The sequence below is a fragment of the Lissotriton helveticus genome, chromosome 5_1 (genome assembly GCF_964261635.1).
Source record: "Lissotriton helveticus chromosome 5_1, aLisHel1.1, whole genome shotgun sequence".
In the NCBI taxonomy this organism is placed as follows: Eukaryota; Metazoa; Chordata; class Amphibia; order Caudata; family Salamandridae; genus Lissotriton; species Lissotriton helveticus.
In genome coordinates this window covers 671,388,902-671,406,923 of record NC_136065.1, presented here as the reverse complement: position 1 = coordinate 671,406,923, position 18,022 = coordinate 671,388,902, and positions in this window count along the sequence as shown.

Here is an 18,022-nt window from a genome sequence, read left to right as displayed (position 1 = left end):
CAATGATCAGATTGACTGCAGATTTAAACCAGGAGGCTCACTGGGAAGGAGGATGAGAGTGAGCAGCCCTGCAGATGAGATTCCATTGTGTGAAATTGATTTCTTTTTCAGATGACTCATTCATGTAGTAGTTTTATAAATACCTACTTGAACTAGAAGAGTCCGTCCGGAGGTGCGGGCCGCAAAGTATTTATGCAACGAGATATCCCTGTTTTTCGAGAGCAAAATTAATACAATATATGAGAAAATCCTGAAAGCCACTAGTTCCAACTGTGGTAATTCCGACCCCACTACACCCAAACAAAAGAAAGCATCCTTACTTTCTTTTCCACCAGTCTCTAACACAGATCTTCCCCTCTTAATTAGCCACATAAAATCAGGCACCCCTAATGATCTCATACCAGCCAAAATGATGGCCCCTTTAAACTCCTTCTTAGGTCCATACATCCAAACAATTATAAACCACTCTCTCAGAGAAGGACATGTACCATCAGAATGGAAACAAGCAGTGGTCAATCCCATTCGAAAAAATACTACACTCCCTTGGTCGGACCTTTCCAAACTCAGACCCATCTCCCTTCTACCCTATCTCCGTAAACTCACCGAGAAGCATGTGAATACTCACCTGTCGAAATACATCGAGGCAGCGGAGGGCCTGGACCCATCTCAATCTGGTTTCAGGCCCAATCACAGCACTGAATCCGCCCTCCTCTCCGTGACCGACAACATCAGGATGTCACTGGACAGGGGGGGCTCAGTGATTCTGGTGATGTTAGATCTGTCCGCTGCCTTCGACACGGTGTCACATGAACTTCTTCTTGAAAGACTGAGTGATGTGGGGGTAGAAGGAGCGGCTTCATCATGGCTGCAAAGCTTTCTCTCGGGCCGTACACAAGGTGTTAGATTGGGCTCCCATTCTTCACCCTCAAGGGAGCTAACTAAGGGAGTGCCACAGGGCTCATGCCTAAGCCCTACGCTTTTTAACATATATGTGGCCCCCTTAGCAAACCTGATAAGATCTTATGGATTCACCCCGGTGTCATACGCTGATGACCCCCAGCTCTTGTTTTTTTTCCAAACTCTCACACCTGCAATTCAGTCAACTTTTGCAGATGGGATGAGAGCAGTAGCGCACTGGATGGCTCAGAATTTCCTCCAATGTAACGTGTCTAAAACCGAGGTCATGCTATTCGGAGGGGCGACTCTTTTATGGTCCCCAGAATGGTGGCCCCTGGAGTTAGGCCCTGTCCCTAACCCAAAACCAATAGTAAAAAACCTCGGCATCAAACTAGACCAGGCGCTCTTACTCAAGGAGCACACCACCCAAGTGGTAGGTGCCTGCCTCCACGTGGTGGGGCTGCTTCGACGCGTCTTCCCATTTCTGCCAGACAATCACAGAAAAACACTCATACAGACCCTAATAATAAGCAGAATGGATTACTGTAATGGATTATACATATCGGCAAATGAGGAACAACAGGATAAACTACAGGTTGTCCAAAACACGGCAGCAAGACTGGCTCCTAACGCTCCTCCCAGAACACCCTCCCGTCCTCTACTTCGCCAACTTCACTGGTTGCTGGTAAAGCAGCGTATCAAATTTAAAATCTGCAGTATGATACACAGATGCCTGTTTGGAACGAGCCCCAAATACTTAAAGGAAAAATTTGTTCCATATACCCCCTGACTCACTCTGCGCTCAAGCAACCATCCGCTGTTACGGGTCCCAAAGATCAGAAGAGCCAGACAAGGCGGTCGAGCCCTGTCATACAAAGGACCCATCCTTTGGAATTCCCTATCCACTGCTCTGAAACAGATCATCAATCTTGAATCTTTCAGAAAAAAACTCAAAACATACCTCTTTACGCTGCCATAAATTTAGTTAACCTTCTCATCTCACAGCTGCAATCTAATAGTAAACTGTCCAGTGTAAGCAAAAGCGCAGAGATATCCCTTCGGGAATTGAACCAGGCGCTTTATAAGCATATAAATAAATAAATAAATAAAGGGACCCCCCGCCGCAGCTGCACAACTCAGCTGCAGCACGGACTGCTCTGCACTGCATTTATAGCGGGTGGCTACAGGCGCTGGCAGCAGAGGTGCATAATGCAACAGGCGTTCACACTGCACAGGGGTCTGCAGACACGAACACTGCTGTAATGCATATCACACAATTGCTGAAGGCTCCGACACTGCAGAATGGCACACATCACAAATGCTGTCTATCACAGGCGTAAGAGTGCATACAGTCCTCTGTGGAGGAGTACACTTGCACAGGGGTTATGAACTGCTCGGGGAGCTCCAGAATTACTTCAGTCTTGGCTCACACTGCATTGGAAGGCCGCCGCTCTGCCAGGTGCCACTGGGTGCAAGAGGCTGCAGGCCCAGATTGCATAATGCATGCTTTACATATGTGTGCAGGCTCTGATGGCCGACCGACTAGTCCCCGCAGGGGACCCTCCATAAGAGGGCGGCCCCTTAGTGCCCCAAGATGGCACTCGAATCAGCCCAGGGTCGCCCCTTCCGGGGGGCACGTCACTTCCGGCCAGGAAAGGGGGAGGGCTCCAGTATATATGCTTCCTCCCCCCATGTTGCGGTCTCTTTGGCCGCTTCCCCCACAGATGTTTGTTGTGCCCGAGAGCTTTCCGCGCGTCGACTTTCCACGGTGAGTTTCGTGCGCCTCCCCCGCCTCGTGCCCACTCCCCCCATGCTGGTTGCAGCCGGGTCTGGTGGCCTGCTTAGCGCGGGCCGCTGAGGCGGGGGACAAGCTCTTAAGCTATTTGGCGTACGAACATTTGCCGCCACCTCGTGCCCGCTCCCTCCTCTAGGGGGGGTTGCAGGAGGGTCGGGTGGCTCACTTAGTTGCGGGCTGCTGAGGGAGGTCTTCGTATTGTGGGGCATTGCTTTAGGCGTTTGTACATTTGCTGTCTCCCGGGGGGGAAGCATAGTGCCCGCTCGCGCCCTTCTTGGTACTGCAGCGGGGCCAGGTGTCTCGTGGCGGGAGCCTTCTGTTAGGTGGGGGGAGGGTCGTCGGTCCCCCGGTTTGCTCTCCCGCAAGTTAGAAGTGGCCCGGGGCTCCCGGGATGTTGTGCGGATCCGTGCACGTCCTTGGTACCCGGGGGGGAAGGCGGCTGTGAATGGGAATCTGAGCTATTGTCTAGGCTCGGGTCCCTGTCACCTCCGATGGCGGCCCATCCCTCGCATTCCATATTATATATACCCGCAGGTCGCCATCCACAATCTCGGCCCCACTCCCCTTCTTGCCGGATCATCGAGTTACACTAGTGGGGGGGCCTGCAGTGGGTGTATGGCAACGGCGTCGCGCCCCACTAAGCATTTAACGTAGGCTATAACACATGTGCGTAGTGAGGATAACAACATTTCAGACGGGTTGGGAAATTAACCTGCACTTATCGAGGTATTCTTTGTTATAGTGTCGTCAAGGTGCTGGTATTTCATGCGCTTTTTACTCTGCGCGGCCCCAGTGTCCTCCGGCCATTTTGGCGCGCTTATGGGGGGGGCAATAGACCATCTTGTGTCCCTCGGGCCGTGGCATCCACGATTGCTTGGCAGTGGCCATCTTGCAATCGGCCTCCCAATGTAGCCCCTTCACCTTGTTCGTGTGACTGTTTACATGCTTTGTGCCCTCACATTATGCTTCATTTTTCGTGGCTCGGTGTTAGTGTAGCACGCGATCTTCTATGCCACGCGCTGAAGCGGTTGGCCTTTTGATCAATTACGAGCATGCCGGACCGCATACCAGGGCTCCGGGGTGCTGCGGTTAGCTTTCATTTCAGAATGTGGAACTTAAAGCCGCTTTATTCGGGAGTGGTACGGCGGATCCCATGCTGTGGTATTTGTTGCTTTCTTTTCTTGTCGGCCCGGAGGCCGCCTCTTGGGGGAGCCCAGGCGGGCCGGAGGGGTAACATCCACTTGAGCGTATGTTCAACAGAATATGGATACAATAGGTATCTTTGTTTGGTGGTTTGCGCACAGGGCTTTCTGAGCCAATATGCGGTAGTTTTTTCTCGCACTGCTCAGGCGGGCATTGGGCTACATCTTGTGTAATGAACTAGCTGCAAACATAATTTATGTATTAGCTCAGCAACATGTGTCATGGGCGACAGCTCAGCCAAAAATAAGGAAGTGCTATGTTTTATGTCAGTATATCTTGTGCTAACATATGTGTCCTTTCCGGAGGTGTCCCTCCCAGCCAGGGAAGACGGGCCAAGGCACAGGCGGACAAGGGGCTCCCTCCCTCAGAACAAAACAAAACAACAACAAAAAAGTTTATAAATACACAGCACAAGAGAAGTAAGGGTCTAATTAATTTCATTCACTTCACAGGTGTAAGACACAGCAACCAACGTTAAAGTGAAAGGACGTACAACATTGTCATCAGACTGAGTTGAAGAGGTATAAGGCAGGGTTTGGGCACGGGTGGACCAAGGTGGGGGATCAGGCCAGATTGGGTCACCTGTAATGACGGAGTCACGCCACAAAAGAAGTATCAAGCGCCCATTAATAGTGTCAATTTTTCCCCCACCACACTCTCATCCTCGCACGCTGAGGTTCACCCGCATCGTTGCGCATTTCTCCCGCTAGGAAAATACAAGCTTTCTTATGTAAGTATGGAGGGGAGTGGGGGAAAGCAGCATCGTGGGAGCGGGGGGACGGCTGGCCCAACGTAATTTTATGTGCTTCCTTGGCTGACCCATTTTTTAATCCCCAGATTGCCATGCAGTGTGACAGCAGGAACCTACATGGACAGCCAGGGCTCCCCTCCTCTTTTTCCGGATCCTTCACAAGTGGAGGACTCGCTGTCGGGTACCTCCCATGATTCCCAATGGGCAGACTTTTTTGAGAGGGCTAAGCTTAAAGGCTTAGCATGGGCATACAGCGTCATGCAGGCCCCCGATACGGAAGATTCAGGAGTTGTGGGTGACTCACCCCCGGCGGAAAGCCTGCCCAGTGCTGATGTGGTCCCATCCAGACCTAAGCGCATCTGCAAGTCCACGATTAGGGATTTCCCCCCAGAGCCTATCCCACCGCCCAGCAGCAGATCCGCGCCGATACCACGTGAGCAGGGGGCCGCGATGGCTGCTCCCCTTCTGCCTTCCACGTCGGATAGCCTTGACGGACAAGGTAATTACGTCACTAGGGACGATTTTGCAAAAATGTTGGACTCATTGAACTCTTTTATGGGACGCTTTCAAGGAGGAGCAATTTCTTATACCCCGTCAGTGGTGCTTGTTGTTGCTGTCAATCCTAACTCTGTACCAGTGGCGTTGACTGTTTGGTTCACAGGTCAGCAGGACAGTTTGAGTGGGGTAATCTCAGCAGCTAGCAGTCGGGCTTCCAGCAGCTTGGGGGGACCAAGTGCAGCACTGGCGCCGGTCACCACTCACTTGGCCCCCGGCCTGCCCGTTGCACCCAGTAACACACGGGTACCCCTTGCAGTTAGTCTGGCGCCCATCCCTCCAAGCTCAGTAGTGCTGCCCGTCATCCCTCCCCTGGCCCCCGCCTCAGGTTCGCCCGTTGTAAACAGTAACACAGGGGTCTCGCTTGCAAGTAGTCTGGCGCCCAGCCCTCCCAGCACAGCAGTGCTAACTTTCACCACTGCCCCGCTCCTCTCGGGCCGCTGCTCCCTGTCCTGGCAAGTCCCGCAAGCTGCTAAAGAAGGCATCTGGAGGAGGGACTTCCTGGATATCTTCACTTTGCTCATGCTAGGACAGGAGGGCATGGACGCCAGGAAGTTTGGCGCCAAGGTGGAAGAGAAGAAGGTGAAGCATCAACCTTGGCCAGAAAAGAATATTGAAAACTGGCTTGAAGCATTTTCCATCTTAGCTTCAGTTACCATGGAAAAATTCCCAGAGCAGGGCCCAGAGCTGGTGCATTATTCCAGAATCATTCATATCAAGGCCATGAAATGGGGAGGTAATGGTTGGATCAACTATGACAGGGAATTCAGGAGGAATTGTCACAGTGCCCTGATATGAGATGGGATCAAAAAGAAGTGCAGCTCTGGATAGAACACATGGGGTGCAGGGCACCCATGTCTAGCGGTGCACCGGTCACTTCACATGCAGGGCAGCAAGCTCAGGGATCGTCCTTTCAGGCAGGGAACAAGGGCAAACACAGCTTTCGAGGGGAACGCAGAGGGGGTGGACACGGAGGGGGCTCAAAGAGATCCCCCCCCCCCCAGGTACTTGCCGCTTGTTTAACAACGGGTCCTGCTCCTGGGGGAAGACTTGCAAATTCTAACATACATGTAACACCTGCGGGAGTCCCCACCCTGCAGTTTCCTGCAAACCCAAACAGATCGCTAGTACAACTGGCAGAGGGGGGCAGAGTGGTTAACTCCTCCTCCTCGCGTCTGGACCTTGTCCCCCCCCATTTCTATGTCTCTCTGAGCAAGTTTTACCTTTGGGAGGGGGGGGCTTTCTCTCCCTGTCGGGATTACTTGCCTCCCGCTCCATCTACTCCGGCAACGAGCCACGAGGCCTTAGGCTGTTCTCCTATAATACTGGACAACATCACCCCTTTACTCAGACGCTACCCACTGGGGAATGATGGTCGCCTGCTGCTGTTTGGTTTCCATCAGGGTTTTAGGATACCATATGTTGGTCCATGTGGGAGCAGGGAGGCGGATAATTTGACATCTGCCAGAGATCAGCCGGAGGTAGTTTGTGCAAAGGTAGAGAAAGAGAGATCATTAGGGCGGGTTGGTGGTCCTTTCACGCTCGCCCCATCGGATAACTTCATTGTTTTGCCTCTAGGAGTGGTCCCCAAGAAGGAACCGGGGGCTTTCAGATTAATTCACCACCTGTCATACCCAGAGGGAGCTTCTGTCAATCACAGTTTGGAGGAGGGTTCATGCTCTGTGTCATATTGCATGCTGGACGTTGCCTTGGACCTAGCCAGGCGGGCGGGCAAAGGGGCCTGGCTGGCGAAGGCTGACATTGAAGCAGCCTTCTGCCTACTGCCAGTTCACCCGAGCAGCTTACACCTACTAGGTTTCAAGCTAGACGGACTGTATTATTATGACAAACTGCATGCCCATGGGCTGCGCTATGTCCTGTGCTTACTTCGAGGCATTCTGTTTCTTACAATGGGCCCTCACAGACACTTTTGGAGTGGAAGGGGTTACTCATTACTTAGACGATTTCCTGTTCATCGGGAAAGACGGGACACCGCAATGTTCACAAACTCTGGCGGACTTCGAAAAACTTGTCAGACACCTGGGGGTTCCCCTCGCCCCAGGCAAGACTGTGGGACCAGCACAAGTGTTAACCTTTCTGGGCATTGAAATTGACACCATTGCGGGTGAGTCCAGGCTTCCGGACGACAAAGTGAGAGATCTGGGGAATCTGATTAGCCAGTCAGTCAAGAAGCTTTTATTCGATATGCAAGATATCTTATAAGCGTACACAAAATACAGTAGATACAAAACTAGAAAAGACATATTTTTTTAAAAAACAGTATTTCAATGTACCTTTAAAAGGATAAAAAGACATGTGATGTCAAGATAAATTAGCTAAAAATGTATTAAACCACAATTGATAATCTCTTGCATCGGATCAGCCAAGACTGCTTTAAAAATGTGGCTACACCACAAACAATGGGGGGGGAGGTGTCCGTCATTAGGATGCGCAGGGCTACTAGATAACTACTCGTGCCCATATTGCGGCAAAGGGGTTTAAGCCAAAAACTCCTGGATTTAGCATAGTCGGGACACTCAAACAGGATATGCGAAATGGATTCTATTCTGGTGGGACAACATGCACAAAACGGAGACAAATGATCACCTGATTTCCACTTAGACACCAGTGCACCGACTGGGAGGGAGCCCACCCTAAATTTAAAATACAATGCTCGATCAAAGGGAAGGGTAATTAGGTCCAGATAGGGCTCGTAAACCACTGCATCTTTTACTGTTAAAAAGGCAACTGTGGATTTACAATGTCCAGAGTATGTAACTAGCTGGTCCTTAACCCAATTCCAATATAATCTTTTCAGGACCTCTTTTGGTGGAGCCGATCTAGATAACCAACAATTCCCCAGTCCCAGTTCCTCCAAAAGTTTTTTGGTGTCTCTCAGCCACTTAATTTTTGCCCAAGCTCATTATCTCAGCCAACCCTTCAGCATACGATTTTAACTCTTCGCCCCTCCAAATGCGTGACCATAAGAGTGGGCGAAGGCGGGCTTGATCTTTTATGTTCTTACATCCTGTGTCCAGCAGCACAGAATCTGATTAGCTACCTGGCAGGCTTGGACAGGGCACCTCTGGAATGCATCCAGGGGATACTGGGGAAACTAAAATTTGCAGCTAGAATCATCCCAGCTGGGAGGGTGTTTGCCAGAAGACACACTAGGGCCACCACCAATGTCACCAAGAAACACCAAATGGTGAAATTTAGTAGAGGAATGCAGCATAATCTGGTCATGTGGGCTGAGTTTTTGGCTAAGTTCAATGGGGTGGTGACCTGGAGGGCTCCCTGGGCCAGCAGCCAGGATCTAGCTCTCTTCACGGATGCTTCAGGCAGACAGGGATTTGGCGCCATCTTGGACTGGGACTGGTGTGCAGAGAAATGGCCCAACTCCTGGCACAAGAAAAAGGCTACTACAAAGATTACAGTCCTGGAACTTTTTCCCATTGTTGTTGCTTTTCACTTATGGCCAGCAATACTGGCGGCCAAGAGGGTCCTGCTATGGTCAGATAACTTGGCGGTGGTGCAAGCAATCCATTCCCATTCAGGAGAACGGTCTTTAGCACCCAAGACCGCCAGTAGATGCAGGACATGCATTGTAAAGTTTTGTGCTTTAATGGGAACCTGGGTGGACTGTGTAGCTACGCTGCAAGGGAGAGTGCAGTCTTTTATACTGTGGGCAAAGGACAACAAGAAGAGCCACTCCTGGGTTGCTAGCCACCTAGCGGCCATCAGCCACCACGCCAAGATTAGGGGGCAAGCCGATCCTACTAAGGCTTTTGTGATCAGGGCAGCTTTGAAAGGTTGGGCCAGGAGCGAACCCAAGACTCCTGATAGCAGATCTCCCATAGATTTCATAACTTTACAAGGGATGATCAACTGGCTGCCACAGGCTGCCAGCTCAGAGTTTGAGGCAGCACTGTTCGCAGTCACGTTTAGCATGGCCTTTTTCGGAGCGTTTCGAATCTGTGAGCTGGTGGCTAGATCAAAGAATGATACTTCAGGGATGGCACTTAAGTTGCAGGATATACCTCTTATCGGAAATACACTGAAGATTACCATGCGAAAATCTAAGACTGATCATGCAGACAACACCCCCCTCACGAAATACCAGGTGGAACATGTCATGCATGCATGTCTGGCGCTGTCAGGTGGTAATGCTCCCGGTAAAAGATTTTGTACACATTCATTCCGCATAGGCGCAGCCACCACTGCTTTTGCTGAAGGTTTGCCGGATGAAGGCATCAAGCAAGTTGGGAGGTGGCAATCCAACTGTTTCAGAAGATACATTAGACCATGAAACAGGGAGTGGCAGGCAGCTCTGCCAATCACGCAGGAGTGAAGGGTCACAGGGTGTTAACGCAAGAATTCATTGATGACATGTACCCCTTTTAATTTGCAGTGTTGTTTTAAGTGAATTGCAGTGTTGTGTGTTGTTGATTTAATAAACTAGTTTGATTCAAACACATCTCTTTTATTACCAGGAAAAAAAGTTTGGGTGATGGGCCACTCGGATGTCGCAAGAGTAGCACAATGGGCCGAAAACAGGAAATGGAAACATGGGTTTTGCAACACCGAGATCCATTGGTTGGGAGTCCCAGGCATGCGTTGGAATGGGTTATTGGGCACCCTGCAGCAGGAATTGGATAGGACCCCTTCTCCTCCAGACGTGCTAGTAATTCACCTTGGAGGGAACTACTTACCGGCGTTAGGCAAAAGAATATTGCTGAGGGACATGAAGGATTGCATGTGCAACTTGAGCAACTTGTTGGGTTCTTGTGAACTGTTTTGGTCAGAAATCACGCCACGCCAAGTGTGGCACGGGCGCGATCAGGGCTAGCATTGGAGGTTGCGCGCAGGAGGGTTAACTGTGCAATGCGCAAATTCACCGACCAACAGGGTTTTGGCTTTCATAAGACTTGGGGAATTACATGCTAAATCTACAGGCTGCTTTGACAACGATGAGGTTCACCTTTCCCAGGTGGGGATGGACCTGTTCCTGTTAGATCTAGAGGAAGCTCTTGGAATAGCAGGTTGCAAGTAGCTAGATGAGCACAGGTGGGGGGCCCTGGTTGTGGCGGTCGCCTCACCCAGGGCTGTGGCGGAGTTACAGGATGATCCAGAGGTGAAAGGGACGTAGGAGTACCCTATTCGGGAGCACAAAGGGTGCTGAGGCCTAATATCCCCGGGAGATCTGTGCGGTGGACCTTGGGGTGCGACGGTGCCCCGTTATCCTACGGGCAGTTGGAAACCTGGAAAACCGGGGGTCGCTTGAACGCTCCGCCCCGGGGGGTGTGAGCAAGATCGTGGACAAAGAGTTCACCGGAATTGGGAGGGGCTAGTCCTCTCACCACAACCGCGAAGCATCATCTGGCCAAGGCAGCGATGCTTCAAGGCCCATCAGGTGCTAAGCTGCGAGGGGCAGCTTGCCTGTGGATCATCTGTAAGATAACCCACCTTGTTGGCATTGTTTATGCTAATAAACCTGCAGAACGTTTTTCCCATCTACAATTTGTTTGGTCTATTTAATTCAGGTTATGTTACTGCTGGGGGGCTGGTGTGTGGGCCGATATGGGCACTATGGTACCAGGCCTGTGAAGGGTTAAGGAAGTGGACACTGTGGTTGCAGTCTCTGACTGTAGGCGGTGAACTCTGCACAGAGGCCGCAGCCTCCGACTGTAAGGGAGTGCACGATGTGGTTGCAGTCTCCGACTGCAGGGGGTGCACAAAGCACAGAGGCTGCAGTGTTAAACTGTATGGGGAATCATATGGCACCCGAGGCTCGACCTCTGCCACTGCGGTGCCAAGGGGAATCTTCAAACCTTCGCAGCGCTGTGCAGATTACTCTGCGGCCCGGTGCATTTATACAAACTCGGCTTGCTGTGAACGGCACATGCGTGGCCCTATTAGTTCAACATCTTTCATGTAGACATCATGGCGGCCGGCGTGCTACTCATCTAGGAGGGACAGATTGGCCTAACCCCACCCACCCTGCTGCGTGTCATTGAGTGACCCCTCCTCCCAAGGAAACCGACATTAGGTTATTGCAGGCCATCCTCAAACGGGATTGTCGGGCCTTACCTGCTTCTTGGCAGCACGATTCCCAATATATGCAGCAGGTCTCAGGTGTGTAAAAGTCTTCCCTCTGTTTGACATTTTTGAGGATTCTCGGTCACTGAAAAATGTCAGGGTTATTTTCTTCCATAGCCTGTATAATAACAAGCATTGGCATAGCCAATAGGTCTCGCCTTTGGGACCTATTTGGCTATGCCAATGCTTGTTACCTTTCAAGTCCGGCCCATCAGTACTGACCAGAGGCTATCCCTTTATTATTAATTATCCAAGGGCTGTGTCTGACTGACACACCCCCACTGGCTACGTATTCCTTCATGGGCTATTTAAACGGCCCTCGCTCATTGGCTCCTGCCCTTGGACTTTTCCCGGCCACTTTACCAGAGGGAAGCCGTTGGGTGCCACTCACGAACAGCCGCTTTATCGTTAAGATATTTCTCTCTGACCTCTCAGCCTCTGCTTCTGTTATTCCACCGTCTGACTTCTGCCTGTGTGTATTTGCCGGTCGTGCCCGAGTGCAACTATTTATATATGTTTCCCTTCTTCTTTTTACTCACTTCCTGCCTTGCTATTATCACCGGATCATGTTTTTATCCGCCACATTATTGGACCATGCCTTTGCCTGCTAAATATCGCTAGCAGTTCTGCGTCATTGCCGGGCCCCAGGGGAAGCAAAGTCGCAGACTAGTCTTCCCCCGGGATCTTTCGCGCAGGATAGGGCAGGCAGGGGAAGGGGAGGAGTTAGGGGGTGGGTATTTAGGTGCAGGGGAGGAAGGGAACTTCCTCTTCCTGCGCCTGGCACCATCGGGAGGGAGAAAGAAAGGAGTGTAGAGCAGTGTTTCATTAAGTTAGCGTAATAAGTAGTCTGTGGAGTTTCATCCAGTGTCAGGGGCTGTTTGCACGGCAGCCGTTTCCTTTCATACGCCTGACGCGTGATATTCGGCACGATGTCGAGCGTTACGTCCGAGGAGGTCCGGGCGGCCTTGCTGCTCGCGCGGGCTGGGCGCGAAGATCTCCTGCAACCAGGTGTGTTGGGACAGGCGTGGGTGGGGGCCACCAGGGGCACGCGCGCTGCCTCAGCCGGGGTTAAGGCTGCAGTCGTGGCCTGTCAGGAGGACGAGCCAGACGCTCGTGGGCAGGGGAGCGATCGGAGGGGGGGCGGAGCGCCCAGGGTCCCGGCGAGGGGCAGGAAAAGCAAGAGCCTGCCCCCGCGGGCCTTCCCCCGATCGAGTTTCTGCCTGGGGCCACGGGAGCTGTTGTGACGGCCGCGGCCCCTGTGCCTCAGCTTCTGGGGCCTGCTCACGCGCCGGCCGGTGCAGTGGAGGGGGAGGGGCAGGGGGGCAGCCTTGCTCTGCCCGCTTTCACAGCAGATGGAGTTTCAGGAGGGCACATGGGCCCGGAGTTAGATGGGCAGCCTGCACCACCTACCCTGGGGATTGACTTGACTGTGGACACTGGGATGGAGGATGGTGAGCAGGGGGAGGAGGCCCCCATCGACCTGTCCACTAGCTCCAGGGCGGGCAGCCCTGCCCCGGCGAGGCAGGCGGCGATGGGGGCCCCGGGGGACCGGGGTGGGCCGTCCGCCGTGGTTTCCATGGGAGGGGGTCCTGGTTGGGTGCCTGGAATGCCACAGGGGGGTTACTTTTATCCGGGGGCTGATTTTTACGGCTACTGCCCGTTCCGCCCCCCCCCCCCCAGATCTGGGGCGCTGCTTCCTGGGAGGACAGGGCTAGAGGGGAGAGGATCCTGGACCAGATCCAGGAGGTTAGGTGGGCTGAACAGGCCAGGGCCAGAGTGGGTGCAGTGTGGGGTCATGAAGTTGAGGGCCCCCCACCCCGACCTCTGAGGAGGAACGGGAGGCGGAACGGGAAGAGGAGCTTAGGAGAGTCAGGGCCAAGAAGGCAGTGGAGGACCCTTCCACCCCCTTGAGAGTGATGGCAGGTGTAGGGACGGCCAGGACGGCTCTGAGGCCCGATGGTGCTGGGGCCCGCTCAGGTTGGAGCGACCTGAGGGGCGGGTGCGGATCCAAGCCGGCGGCTGTCGGCAGAGCCCGGGGGTCCCAAGACGGCTCCGAAACGCAGGACTGAAGCAGCAGGGCAGTCTGCGGTGGCTGTCCCTCCACCGAGGGCTCAGGCTCTGGCGGCGCGGGTGGTGTCTGGAAAGCGTGGCCGGGGGGGCGTGCAGAAAGGTGTGAAGAGAGCGGTGAAAGAGGTGGAGAGTGAGCGTCTGAATCTGGAACCAGTGCTTGAGCTGGACTATGGTGACGAGAGTGACGAGCTGGAAGACGGGGAGGTGTGGGATGACGCAGACGGCTTTGGGGGCGCTGTGGACAACGACGACATTGGTGTTTTGCAGGCCCCGGCGGTGACGAGGACCAAGGCTGGGACGGCGGCGGTCCAGGTGGCGGCGCCCAGAGGACGGCCCAGGGAACGGCCCGAGGCACTCGCAGGTGAGGGTTCCTGGTGGGCAGCCTGGGAGGACGGTCCACGGGGGGGGGAGGGGCGTAAGAGGACCTGCAGGTCGGTGGGAGTGGGGGACGAGTCAGTCCGGGAGCCGGAGAAGCCTTCGGGCGGTCCACTTGAGGATGGTAAGAAAGTGGACGGTAAGTCGGTGACTACGGGGGTGCAGACGGACAAAGGGGATGGTAAAGAGGAGAAGGGGGTGAAGATCCCGAAGAAACTGCCGTATATGGGTTTGGCGATGCCGTTGGGCATCTCTCTGAGCAACTCAGGGCTAGGATTTGGAGGCATGAATTCGTGGATGTCTTTACGTTGCTGCATAGGGAGGTGCAGGCTAAGGAGGGTTTGAAGGAGGAGGAGTGGGAGCTGACGAGGCGCCCCAGGGTGCCAGTGACAATGGAGAACTGGACATCGGCGTTTTTGATTTATGCCAGTATTTACTGTGAAAGGTATTTGGACAGGGCGATTGCGCTTTTCAAATACATGGACATCATTCGCAAGGCACAGATGCAGTTCGGGGGTTTTGCCTGGCTGAGTTATGATGAGGCGTTTAGAGCCAGGGTTAGTGCGAATCCCGAGAAGAGTTGGGGGGAGGTTGATCAGGAACTCTGGGTGCAGTGGATGGCGTCCACGCACTCCACTGCGTCCACGCACACGGCCAGCGGCTTGCCGGTTGTTTATCGGTCCTTTCCGCCGCGTCCCGCCCAAAGCGGGGCGGGGAGTGGAACGGTGCCCAGCAACATCGTCTCGGGACAACAGCCCAAGCCAGGGGGGTATTCCACAGGGGCCTGTTGGAGCTACAATAAGGGGTATTGTTCCAGGTACCCCTGTATGTTCAAGCATGAGTGCTCGAAATGCGGCGGGAAACATGCCCTTACTCAGTGCCTCACCCTCGCTACGCCCTCCGAACAGTGGAGGAAGGCCAGAGGTCGGGGCCACCCTGGACAGAAGGGCGCCTACACCGGTTAGGGTGGAGGCGACGGCCCCCTGGCTCTCGTGCTACCCGGATCAGGAGGCGCTGGCACGGCTGTTCTGGGGCTTCACGGAGTGCTTTAGAGTGGGCTACCAAGGTCCTAGGGAGTGCCGGTGGGCTGACCACTTGAGATCTGCCAAGGAATTACCTAGTGTGGTGGCTGCGAAATTGAAGAAGGAGGTTGAGGAAGGAAGGGTAGCTGGCCCGTTTACTGACTGGCCTTTGGCGGACCTGATCGTCTCTCCGTTGGGGGTGGTGCCGAAGAAAGAGGTGGGTGAGTTCAGGATGATACACCACCGGTCATGGCCGGAGGGCCAGTCTGTAAATGACTTTATTGCAGAGGAGGATTCTAGAGTGCTATATGCGTCGGTGGATCATGCGATCCGTCTGGTGAGGGTGTGTGGGGTGGGGGCTGAATTGGCGAAATGCGGCATCAAGTCAGCCTTCCGTTTACTGCCTATTCATCCGGCGGATTTTTCGCTCTTAGGAATGCAGTTTGGGGGGGCCATCTACGTGGACAAAGTTTTGCCCATGGGATGTGCCATCTCCTGGGCTCTTTTCGAGCTCTTCAGCACTTTCCTTCAGTGGGTCTTGGTACGAGTCAGTGGGTGCCGTGAGGTCACTCATTACTTGGATGATTTCCTCTTCCTGGGGAGGGCGGGATCCGGGGATTGCGGCAGGGCCCTGTCGCGATTCCAGGAGATGGCCCTTCAGTTTGGTGTGCCTCTGGCGCCGGAGAAGACGGCTGGTCCCAGCTGTTGCCTCACGTTACTGGGGATCGAACTGGACTCGGTGCAGTGGCTGGCGCGCCTACCTGCTGCCAAGGTGGCAGAGATACTGGCATGTCTGGACTGGGCGGTGGGGGAGAAGCGGATTCCTTTGCGCGCGGTTCAGAAGCTTCTGGGTTTCCTTAACTTTGCGTGTCGGGTGGTGCGTGCAAGGCGGACGTTCTGTAGGCGGCTCGGCATGGCCATGTCGGGGGCGGTGCTTCCGCATCACAGAGTCAGGATTTCCATGGGTGTGAGGGCTGATTTGAGGACATGGGCGACATTCTTGCAAGATTTTAACGGTGTGTCCTTGGACTTCGATGAAGAGAGGGCGGTCTGGCACTGCCAAATTTACTCTGACGCGGCTGGGTCAGCGGGGTTTGGCGTCTTCTGGGACGGCAGGTGGTGTGCGGAGAGCTGGCCGGCCTCCTGGCTCACACAGGGAAGGAGCATTGCTTTCTTGGAATTCTTCCCTTTGCTGGTGGCACTGGAAGTGTGGGGGGAGGAATTTCGGAACAGGTCGGTGCTCTTTCATGTGGACAACATGACGGTTGTAGAGCTGGTGAATCGTCAGAGGGCGAGGGACCTGAGAGTGCTACGGCTGTTGCGGAGGTTCATGTTGGCTTGTCTGCGGTTGAATGTGGTGTTTCGGGTGAAGCATGTCCCTGGAGCGAATAATGACATTGCGGATGCTTTGTCTCGTTCGCAGTGGCAGCGGTTCCGGCACCTGGTACCGGGAGCGGATACATGCAAGACCGGGCTGCCGGCCGGCATCTGGGCCTTGGGGGAGTGAGGATGATTGGCCTGGTGGAGGGTTCAGTTGCGGAGACCACAAGGAAGACGTATCGTTTGGCATGGTCTGAATTTAGTGCTTTCATGGGCTGGAATATGGAGGGGGCCATGAGTGTTGAGTCTGAAGTGGAACAAGGGCTGAGACGTTTTGTGCTGGACTGTATGGACAGGGGTTTGACTGTGGCTACGATTTCTGGTAAATTGGCAGGGATCTCCTTTTACTGTGCCTTGTTTCTGGGGTTTGATCCGACCAAAGATGTGATCGTGAGCAGGATGTTGCGGGGTTGGGGCAGGGAATGCAGGAGTGGGGGGGTAGGCTTCGGGAGGCGGTTACTTTTGAGTTGTTGGTCCGGCTGGTTGGGGTGTGCCGGTCTGTTGTTACGACCTGATTGAGGTTGGCCTTTTCCGTCTGTGTATGGTGTGGATGTTTTTCGGGGCGTTCAGGGTGTTTGAATTGCTGGGTACTAGACGACTGGCTGGCAGGCTGTTCGAGGAGGTTCGCGTGGACGGAGGTCGTTTGGGTATCTGGTTGCGGTGCTCGAAGACTGATCAGTTGGGCAGGGGTAAGTGGGTGTGGCTGAATGAGGCGGAAGGTGGGGCGGTTTGCCCGGTGGTTGAATGGAGGGCTTTCCTGGGGACGGTGAGTGTGGCACGTGGGGACATTTTTTGTCATGCGTCTGGCGCGAGAATGACGGCGGGCCAATTGCTGGCAGTGTTGCGCAAGGCTTTGCGGCAGTTGGGGCTGGATGCGTCTGGTTACGGGACTCACTCCTTCAGGATTGGGGCTGCGACAGCTGCGGCCAGGTTGGCGTGGTCCTGGGATAGGATTAGGTGAATTGGGAGGTGGAAGTCACGCTGTTGTGAGAAGTATGTGAGGAAGTGAGATGGTCCCAGGTAGGCGGTTGGTTGTTCATGTTTTGCTGTTCTGTTCTAACATCTTTTTCTTTTTAGGTTGCGTGGGTGGACCGGGGAGTAAGACGGTGACATGGATTGTTGGGCACTCCTTCGTGCATTGGGCGTCCAAATATGCGGAGCAACAGGTTTACGGCCGTAACCTGGGACTGAAAGGACACTTGCACGAGGTACAATGGTGGGGCAAAGGTGGCATGTGATGGGGGTCACTACTGCCCTGGCTCGCGACGATGGTCCCACAGAGGGGATGCCCTGATTTGTTGATAATACATCTGGGAGAAAATGACTTGGTGCAGCTGTCGGGTTTGGCGCTTTTACAGCTTATGCAGAGGGACCTGGAGGTGTTGAAGTCTAGGCTTGCAGGGACCTGCATTGCCTGGACGGAGTTGGTCCCCAGGAAAGTGTGGAGAGGGGCTATGAAGCATGGGGCGATCGAAAAGGCACGACGGAAGCTCAACAGGGCGATGAGACTCTACTGTGGTGACAAGGACATTAAAGTGATTGCACACGGAGGGATTCGTCTGGAGGAACCTTTAGCTTTTAGGGACGACGGGGTACACTTGTCGCAGCTGGGCAATGCTTGGTACATGATGGAGATGTGTGATGTTGTGGCAGGAAAATATCTGGTGTGTCAGGGAGTGATTGCGGGTGTGCTGGTGCGGGCGGACTGACCTAGGTCGGGGGGTGGGGCAGGGAACCGCCCTACAGGGGGTTCCCTGGTTGGCGGTACTTTGAAGGGACAGGGGGTCAAGAGCGGGCACACCCATCCCTTGAGGGGGGAGTTCGAAGGGCGGATAGAGGCATGACTGGAAGGACGCAAGGAGCGGGCTGGATGAC